Source organism: Zea mays, chromosome 8 (assembly GCF_902167145.1).
Source record: "Zea mays cultivar B73 chromosome 8, Zm-B73-REFERENCE-NAM-5.0, whole genome shotgun sequence".
Taxonomy (NCBI): Eukaryota; Viridiplantae; Streptophyta; class Magnoliopsida; order Poales; family Poaceae; genus Zea; species Zea mays.
The window spans coordinates 115,634,877-115,644,515 of NC_050103.1; positions in this window are offsets into that span (position 1 = coordinate 115,634,877).

Below are 9,639 nucleotides of genomic sequence, written 5' to 3' on the forward strand. Positions count from 1 at the left end.
CATCCTCTCCCCCGGGGCCGCACACGTCCTCATTAACTCTCTAGCGAAACTATCAGACACCCCAAGTCTTCCCATCGCAGTACCTAATTTTCTCTTTTTCGAGGAGGCGGCGGCCACCAGCGCAGGGTCGCCTCCAGTCTCCACCGCCGGTTTCTTCCCACGGCGGTCCGCTTCGTCTTGACCGGGGTAGCCGTCGTACGGCAGTTGATTTAATTCGAAGACCCTGTTCAAACGTTCATTTGACCCGCGGATGTCAAAGCTGCGCTGGCCTTCCGTCCTCGGCACATAACGCCCCACGAGCCGCACCGCCAAGTTCTCCGCATCACGCACAAAGGCGGCCGGGTCACGGTTTCGCAAATTCAGTGCGAAGGCAGGACTTCGCACCACCCTCCCTCCGTGAAAGGGCATCTGGCGAGGGCATACTTCGCCCAGCGCCCAGCCGTGCGCCAGGGGCCAGACCCCGTACGCCACGAACTCTTCAACTAAATCTCGACCGCTGCTCTGACCGGCGGCGCACCGAAGGGCCCCTTCGTCTGCATCCTCTTCTGCCACTTCATAAGGTGGATACGCAGAGTAATAGTGAGAGCACATTAAGGACACGGGGAGCCCTTCATGGCCTTCGACAGTAGCCTCAGCAACATAAAACCAAAATTCATTCCAATTGCCCCACTTGTTGCGGGCGCACGGGACCAACTCCACCACTGGCATCGTGGTCTTGCCGGTCTTCGGCGTGAATGTGCACGACCCGAACTGGGCAACTCCGTCCTCAACCATCCTTTTCTGCCAATGCAAACAATAATTCTTCGCAAAAACTTCAACTGACGGCTGTCCGCCGTACGAAGTCGTCGCCCAGACATACTTCGCCAGCGCCACTATGGCGTTCGGTGTCAGCTGATGTATTTGAACGCTGAATCTACGCAGGACTTCGCCGACAAACCGGTGCGCAGGCAAGCGGAGTCCGGCGACGAAGAACGCCTCGAAAACAACCAACTCGCCCTCCGGCTCGGGGACTTCCTCCGTCCCCGGAGCACGAGCGACTCCGCCGCCAAAGTAGCCCAACCGCTGCATATCTTCAATACGGGCTGACGTCATCCGTGACACACCAAATTCAACAGAGTCGCCGGCGCGCAACTCCTCCACCATCACGTCACTCAACGTCTCCTCAGACGAGGCGGCGGCCGGCGGCGTGGCGTCGGCGGAAGAAGAAGAGGATGGCATGGCTACGTACCGTCGTCGGCGGCGGGCGGTCTGCTTCACTCGAGCCAGAACGCCGGCGAGCAAAGGGAGCAGCGGATGAAGAGGAGCAGCGAGACGGCGGGCGGCTAGGGTTTTACAGAGCGCGGAAGGCAGAGTTCAAACAGCGCCGCCCCCGCCCCCTTTTATAGGCAGGGCGCGACTCTTCGGGAAACCCGCAACCCGACAGGCCGCGACGCTTCGGGAAACCCGCAATCCAACAGTACGCCGTCCATCAACGGTCACATCAAAAACCCCCGCGGAACCACTTCGAGCGAGGGCAGCGTCTCCGCCATCTAGCAACGTCTTCGGCACCAGGTGACTTTGTCGAACTGGTCCCTCGGAGGGCAAATGTTGGGGCGAAGGCAAAGACGCCACCCTTCGCTCGAGGCCTTCGCTGCAGCCGCTGGTCCGACGGAGACAGAGCGGGCAGGAACACCCTTCGCAGGTCTCGGCACTTTGACGAAGGCCTGCGGCGACGTCCTACCACGGCGCGTCCTCGTTCAGTCCCAAGGCCCACGTGCGATCTGGCCCATTGTAACGGGCCCCGCGTGGCCGCCTCTGTATTACGGGCCTAACTTGTAAAGGAATACTTGTAATTACGGTCTGTAACCCTGCTTTATGGGAATATTCTGGGGATAAAATAGGTGTCTGAGGGCACATGCGTCCTTAACACAAGACGCTGGGCACTCAGATACCTATAAATACCCCCGCACAGTGCCCGTGAGAGGCTAGAAAAAACAGAGCTATTGCCCCCGTGCACGTAACCCTGTTGTCTCCACTGTTCTCCCTTGTTGGCCTTCTTGCTGCCGAGAGCAAGTTCCAACAGGTTGCTTGGAATTGAGCCAATATAAATACTTATAAGATATGCATGGATTGTTTCTTCATTTTTAACATTTTGGACCACGCTTGCACCACATGTTTTGTTTTTGCAAATTCTTTTGTAAATCCTTTTCAAAGTTCTTTTGCAAATAGTCAAAGGTAAATGAATAAGATTTTGCAAAGCATCTTCAAGATTTGAAATTTTCTCCCCCTGTTTCAAATGCTTTTCCTTTGACTAAACAAAACTCCACCTAAATAAATTCTCCTCTTAGTGCTCAAGAGAGTTTTGATATATCAATTTTGAAATACTACTTTTCTCCCCCTTTTGAACACAATAAGATATCGATTTGAAATTTACTAATTGACATACCAATTGAAAAACTCATTTTTAAAATTAGGTGGTGGTGCGGTCGTTTTGCTTTGGGCTAATATTTTCTCCCCCTTTGGCATGAATCGCCAAAAACGGAGTCATTAGAGCCCTTAGAAATACTCTCTCCCCCTTTGATCATAAATGAATGAGTGAAGATTATACCAAAGACGGAGTCCTTTTCTCCCCAAAGATGGAGAGTTGCTCGGAGCGACAGCGAAGGATGAGTTACAGAGTGGAAGCCTTTGTCTTCGCCGAAGACTCCAATTCCCTTTCAATGACTTGGTTTGAAATAGACTTGAAAACACATTAGTCATAGTAGATGAAAGAGACATGATCAAAGGTATATAAATGAGCTATGTGTGCAAATTAACAAAAGAAGTTCCAAAAATCAAGAATATTTAGCTCATGCCTAAGTTTGTTAAAAGTTTGTTCATCAAGTGGCTTTGTAAAGATATCGGCTAATTGGTCTTTAGTATTAATGTAAGAAATCTCGATATCTCCCTTTTGTTGGTGATCCCTTAAAAAGTGATACCGAATGGCTATGTGCTTAGTGCGGCTATGCTCAACGGGATTATCCGCCATGCGGATTGCACTCTCATTATCACATAGAAGAGGGACTTTGGTTAATTTGTAACCGTAGTCCCTAAGGGTTTGCCTCATCCAAAGTAGTTGCGCGCAACAATGGCCTGCGGCAATGTACTCGGCCTCGGTGGTAGAAAGAGCTACGGAATTTTGCTTCTTTGAAGCCCAAGACACCAAGGATCTTCCCAAGAACTGGCAAGTCCCTGATGTGCTCTTTCTATTAATTTTACACCCCGCCCAATCGGCATCCGAATAACCAATCAAATCAAATGTGGATCCCCTAGGATACCAAAGCCCAAACTTAGGAGTATAAACCAAATATCTCAAGATTCGTTTTATGGCCGTAAGGTGAGCTTCCTTAGGGTCGGCTTGGAATCTTGCACACATGCATACGGAAAGCATTATGTCCGGTCGAGATGCACATAAATATAGCAAAGAGCCTATCATCGACCGTATACCTTTTGATCGACAGATTTACCTCCCTCGTCGAGGTCGAGATGCCCATTGGTTCCCATGGGTGTCTTGATGGGTTTGGCATCCTTCATTCCAAACTTGCTTAGATTATCTTGAGTATACTTCGTTTGGCTTAGGAAGGTGCCTTCTTGGAGTTGCTTCACTTGAAATCCTAAGAAGTACTTCAACTCCCCCATCATAGACATCTCGAATTTTTGTGTCATGATCCTACTAAATTCTTCACATGTAGACTCGTTAGTAGACACAAATATAATATCATCAACATAAATTTGGCATACGAACAAGTCATTCTCAAGTGTTTTGGTAAAGAGTGTAGGATTGGCCTTTCCAACTTTGAAGCCATTAGTGATAAGGAAATCTCTAAGGCATTCATACCATGCTCTTGGGGCTTGCTTGAGCCCATAAAGCGCCTTAGAGAGTTTATAAACATGGTTAGGGTACTCACTATCTTCAAAGCCGGGAGGTTGCTCAACATAGACCTCTTCCTTGATTGGTGCATTGAGGAAGGCACTTTTCACGTCCATTTGATAAGGCTTAAAGCCATGGTAAGTAGCATAGGCCAATAATATGCGAATTGACTCAAGCCTAGCTACGGGTGCATAGGTTTCACCGAAATCCAAACCTTTGACTTGGGAGTATCCCTTGGCCACAAGTCGAGCTTTGTTCCTTGTCACCACACCATGCTCATCTTGCTTGTTACGGAAAACACACTTGGTTCCTACAACATTTTGGTTAGGACGTGGAACTAAGTGCCATAACTCATTCCTAGTGAAGTTGTTGAGCTCCTCTTGCATTGCCACCACCCAATCCGAATCTTGAAGTGCTTCCTCTACCCTGTGTGGCTCAATAGAGGAAACAAAAGAGTAATGCTCACAAAAATGTGCAACACGAGATCTAGTGGTTACCCCCTTATGAATGTCGCCGAGGATGGTGTCGACGGGGTGATCTCGTTGGATTGCTTGGTGGACTCTTGGGTGTGGCGGTCTTTGTTCTTCATCCTCCTTGTCTTGATCATTTGCATCTCCCCCTTGATCATTGTCGTCGTCTTGGTGGCTCATTTGCTTGATCTTCTCCTTCATCAATTTGAGCCTCATCCTCATTTTGAGTCGGTGGAGATGCTTGGAGGAGGATGGTTGATCTTGTGCATTTGGAGGTTCTTTGGATTCCTTAGGACACACATCCCCAATGGACATGTTCCTTAGCGCGATGCATGGAGCCTCTTCAATACCTATCTCATCAAGATCAATTTGCTCTACTTAAGAGCCATTAGTCTCATCAAACACAACGTCACAAGAAACTTCAACTTGTCCGGAGGACTTGTTAAAGAATCTATATGCCCTTGTGTTTGAATCATATCCTAGTAAAAAGCCTTCTACTGTCTTAGGAGCAAATTTAGATTTTCTACCTCTTTTAATAAGAATAAAGCATTTGCTACCAAAGACTCTAAAATATGAAATATTGGGCTTTTTACCGGTTAGGAGTTCGTATGATGTCTTCTTGAGGATTCGGTGTAGATATAACTGGTTGATGGCGTAGCAGGCGGTGTTGACCGCCTCGGCCCAAAACCAATCCGAAGTCTTGTACTCATCAAGCATGGTTCTTGCCATGTCCAATAGAGTTCTATTCTTCCTCTCCACTACACCATTTTGTTGTGGGGTGTAGGGAGAAGAGAACTCATGCTTGATGCCCTCCTCCTCAAGAAAGCCTTCAATTTGTGAGTTCTTGAACTCCGTCCCATTGTCGCTTCTAATTTTCTTGATCCTTAAGCCGAACTCATTTTGAGTCTGTCTCAAGAATCCTTTTAAGGTCTCTTGGGTGTGAGATTTTTCCTGCAAAAAGAACACCCAGGTGAAGCGAGAATAATCATCCACAATTACTAGACAGTACTTACTCCCGCCGATGCTTATGTAAGCGATCGGGCCGAATAGGTCTATGTGTAGGAGCTCCAGTGGCCTGTCGGTCGTCATGATGTTCTTGTGTGGATGATGGGCACCAACTTGCTTTCCTGTTTGGCATGCGCTACAAACCCTGTCTTTTTCAAAATGAACATTGATTAATCCTAAAATGTGCTCTCCCTTTAGAAGTTTATGAAGATTCTTCATCCCAACATGTGCTAGTCGGCGATGCCAGAGCCAGCCCATGTTAGTCTTAGCAATTAAGCAAGTGTCGAGTTCAGCTCTATCAAAATTCACTAAGTATAGCTGACCCTCTAACACTCCCTTAAATGCTATTGAATCATCACTTCTTCTAAAGATAGTGACACCTACATCAGTGAATAAACAGTTGTAGCCCATTTTGCATAATTGAGATACAGAAAGCAAATTGTAATCTAATGAATCTACAAGAAAAACATTGGAAATAGAATGGTCAGGAGATATAGCAATTTTACCCAAACCCTTGACCAAACCTTGGTTTCCATCCCCGAATGTGATAGCTCGTTGGGGATCCTGGTTTTTCTCGTAGGAGGAGAACATCTTTTTCTCCCCTGTCATGTGGTTTGTGCACCCGCTGTCGATTACCCAGCTTGAGCCCCCGGATGCATAAACCTACAAAACATGTTTAGTTCTTGACTTTAGGTACCCAAATGGTTTTGGGTCCTTTGGCATTAGAAACAAGAATTTTGGGTACCCAAACACAAGTCTTTGACCCCTTGTGCTTGCCCCCAACATATTTGGCAACTACCTTGCCGGATTTGTTAGTTAACACATATGATGCATCAAAAGTTTTAAATGAAAAGCTATGATCGTTTGATGCATTAGGAGTTTTCTTCTTAGGCAACTTAGCACGGGTTGGTTGCCTAGAGCTAGATGTCTCACCCTTATACATGAAAGCATGGTTAGGGCCAGAGTGAGACTTCCTAGAATGAATTCTCCTAATTTTGTCCTCGGGATAACCGGCAGGGTATAAAATGTAACCCTCGTTATCCTGAGGCATGGGAGCCTTGCCCTTAACAAAGTTGGACAATTTCTTAGGAGGGGCACTAAGTTTGACATTGCCTCCCTGTTGGAAGCCAATGCCATCCTTGATGCCAGGGCGTCTCCCACTATAGAGCATACTTCTAGCAAATTTAAAATTTTCATTTTCTAAGTTATGCTCGGCAATTTTAGCATCTAGTTTTGCTATATGATCATTTTGTTGTTTGATTAAAGACATGTGATCATGTATAGCATCAATGTTAACATCTCTACATCTAGTACAAATGGTAGTATGCTCAACGGTAGATGTAGAGGGTTTGCAAGAATTAAGTTCAACAATCTTAGAACGCAATATATCATTTTTGTCTCTAAGATCGGAAATAGTAGCATTGCAAACGTCAAAATCTTTAGTCTTAGCAAGCAATTTTTCATTTTCATTTCTAAGGCTAACAAGAGAAATGTTTAGTTCTTCAATCCTAGCAAGTAAATCATCATTATCATTTGTAGGATTGGGAATTAAAACATTACAAGCATTTGAATCAACCCTAGCTAACAAATTAGCATTTTCATTTCTAAGGTTGTCAATAGTTTCATGGCAAGAGCTTAGCTCACTAGAAAGTTTTTCACATTTTTCTACTTCTAGAGCGTAAGCATTTTTGACCTTAACATGCTTCTTATTTTCTTTAATAAGGAAGTCCTCTTGGGTGTCCAAGAGATCATCCTTTTCATGAATAGCACTAATCAATTCATTAAGTTTCTCTTTTTGTTGCATGTTGAGGTTGGCAAAAAGGGTGCGCAAGTTATCTTCCTCATCACTAGCATTTTCATCACTAGAGGATTCATATCTAGTGGAGGATTTAGATTTAACCTTCTTTTTGCCGTCCTTTGCCGTGAGGCACTTGTGGCCGACATTGGGGAAGAGAAGGCCTTTGGTGACGGCGATGTTGGCGGCGTCCTCGTCGTCGGAGGAGTTGCTAGAGCTTTCGTCGGAGTCCCACTCACGACAAACATGGGCATCGCCGCCCTTCTTCTTGTAGTATCTCTTCTTCTCTTTTCTTCTCCCCTTCTTGTCATCGCCCCTGTCACTGTCACTAGAAATAGGACATTTAGCTATAAAGTGACCGGGCTTACCACACTTGTAGCAAACCTTCTTGGAGCGGGGCTTGTAATCCTTCCCCCTCCTTTGCTTGAGGATTTGGCGAAAGCTTTTGATGACAAGCGCCATCTCCTCGTTGTCGAGCTTGGAGGCGTCGATAGGTGTTCTACTTGGTGTAGGCTCCTCCTTCTTCTCTTCCGTCGCTTTGAATGCGACCGGTTGAGCTTCAGACGTAGAAGGATCGTCAAGCTCGTTGATCTTCCGTGAGCCCTTAATCATAAATTCAAAGCTCACAAAATTCCCGATTACTTCCTCGGGAGTCATTAGTGTATATCTTGGATTGCCACGAATTAATTGTACTTGAGTAGGGTTAAGGAAAATAAGAGATCTTAGAATAACCTTAACCACCTCGTGGTCATCCCATTTCTTGCTCCCGAGGTTGCGCACTTGGTTCACCAAGGTCTTGAGCCGGTTGTACATATCTTGTGGCTCCTCCCCCTGGCGAAGACGGAAGCGACCGAGCTCCCCCTCGATCGTTTCCCGCTTGGTGATCTTGGTGAGTTCATCACCCTCATGCGCCGTTTTGAGCACGTCCCAAACTTCCTTGGCGCTTTTTAGTCCTTGCACCTTGTTGTACTCCTCCCTACTTAGAGAGGCGAGGAGTATTGTTGTGGCTTGGGAGTTGAAGTGCTCGATTTGGGCCACCTCGTCCTCATCATAATCCTCATCCCCTACAGATGGTACCTGTGCTCCAAATTCAACAACATTCCATATACTTTTGTGGAGTGAGGTTAGATGAAATTTCATTAAATCACTCCACCTAGCATAATCTTCACCGTCAAAGGTTGGCGGTTTGCCTAATGGAACGGAAAGTAATGGAGTATGTCTAGAGGTACGAGGATAATGTAAGGGGATCTTACTAAACTTCTTACGCTCATGGCGCTTCGAAGTTATGGAGGGCGCGTCGGAGCCGGAGGTAGAAGGTGATGAAGTGTCGGTCTCGTAGTAGACCACCTTCCTCATCTTCTTTATTTTGTTGCCATTCCGATGCGACTTGTGGGAAGAAGTCTTCTTTTCCTTCTTTTTCTCCTTCCTCTTCTCCTTGTTGCGGGACTCTTCCGATGAAGCCTTCCCATGGCTTGTAGTGGGCTTGTCGCCGGTCTCCATCTCCCTCTTGGCGAGTTCTCCCGACATCACTTCGAGTGGTTAGGCTCTAATGAAGCATCGACTCTGATACCAATTGAAAGTCGCCTAGAGGGGGGGTGAATAGGGGGAAACTGAAATTCTCAAGAATAATCACAACTACAAGCCGGGTTAGCGTTAGAAATATAAGCGAGTCCGCGAGAGAGGGTGGAAAACAAATCGCAAGCGAATAAGGAGTGTGACACGTGGATTTGTTTTAGTGAGGTTCGGTTCTTGCAAACCTACTCCCCGTTGAGGTGGTCACAAAGACCGGGTCTCTTTCAACCCTTTCCCTCTCTCAAACAGTCCCTCGGACCGAGTGAGCTTTCTCTTCTCAATCACTTGGAACACAAAGTTCCTACAAGGACCACCACAAGATTGGTGTCTCTTGCCTCAATTACAAGTGAGTTTGATCACAATAAAGAATCAAGAAAGAAGAAAGCAATCCAAGCGCAAGAGCTCGAAATAACACAAGCAAATCTCTCTCTCTAATCACTAGGGCGTTGTGTGGAGTTTGGAGAGGATTTGATCACTTGGGTGTGTCTAGAATTGAATGCTAGAGCTCTTGTAAGTAGTTGAAGGGGGAAAACTTGGATGACTTGAATGTGGGGTGGTTGGGGGTATTTATAACCCCCAACCACCAAACTAGCCGTTTGGTGGGGCTGTCTGTCGCATGGTGCACCGGACAGTCCGGTGCACACCGGACATGTCCGGTGCGCCAGCCACGTCACCAAAGCCGTTGGGTTCCGACCATTGGAGCTCTGTCTTCTGGGCCCGCCTGGATGTCCGGTGGCGCACCGGACATGTGCTGTAGAGTGTCCGGTGCGCCAGCATGGGCGTGCCTGACTTCTGCGCGCGCTGGCGCGCATTCAATGCGCTGCAGGTAGCCGTTTGGCGCTGAAGTATCCGTTGCTTCGTTGTCACACCGGACAGTCCGGTGTACACCGGACATGTCCGGTGAATTA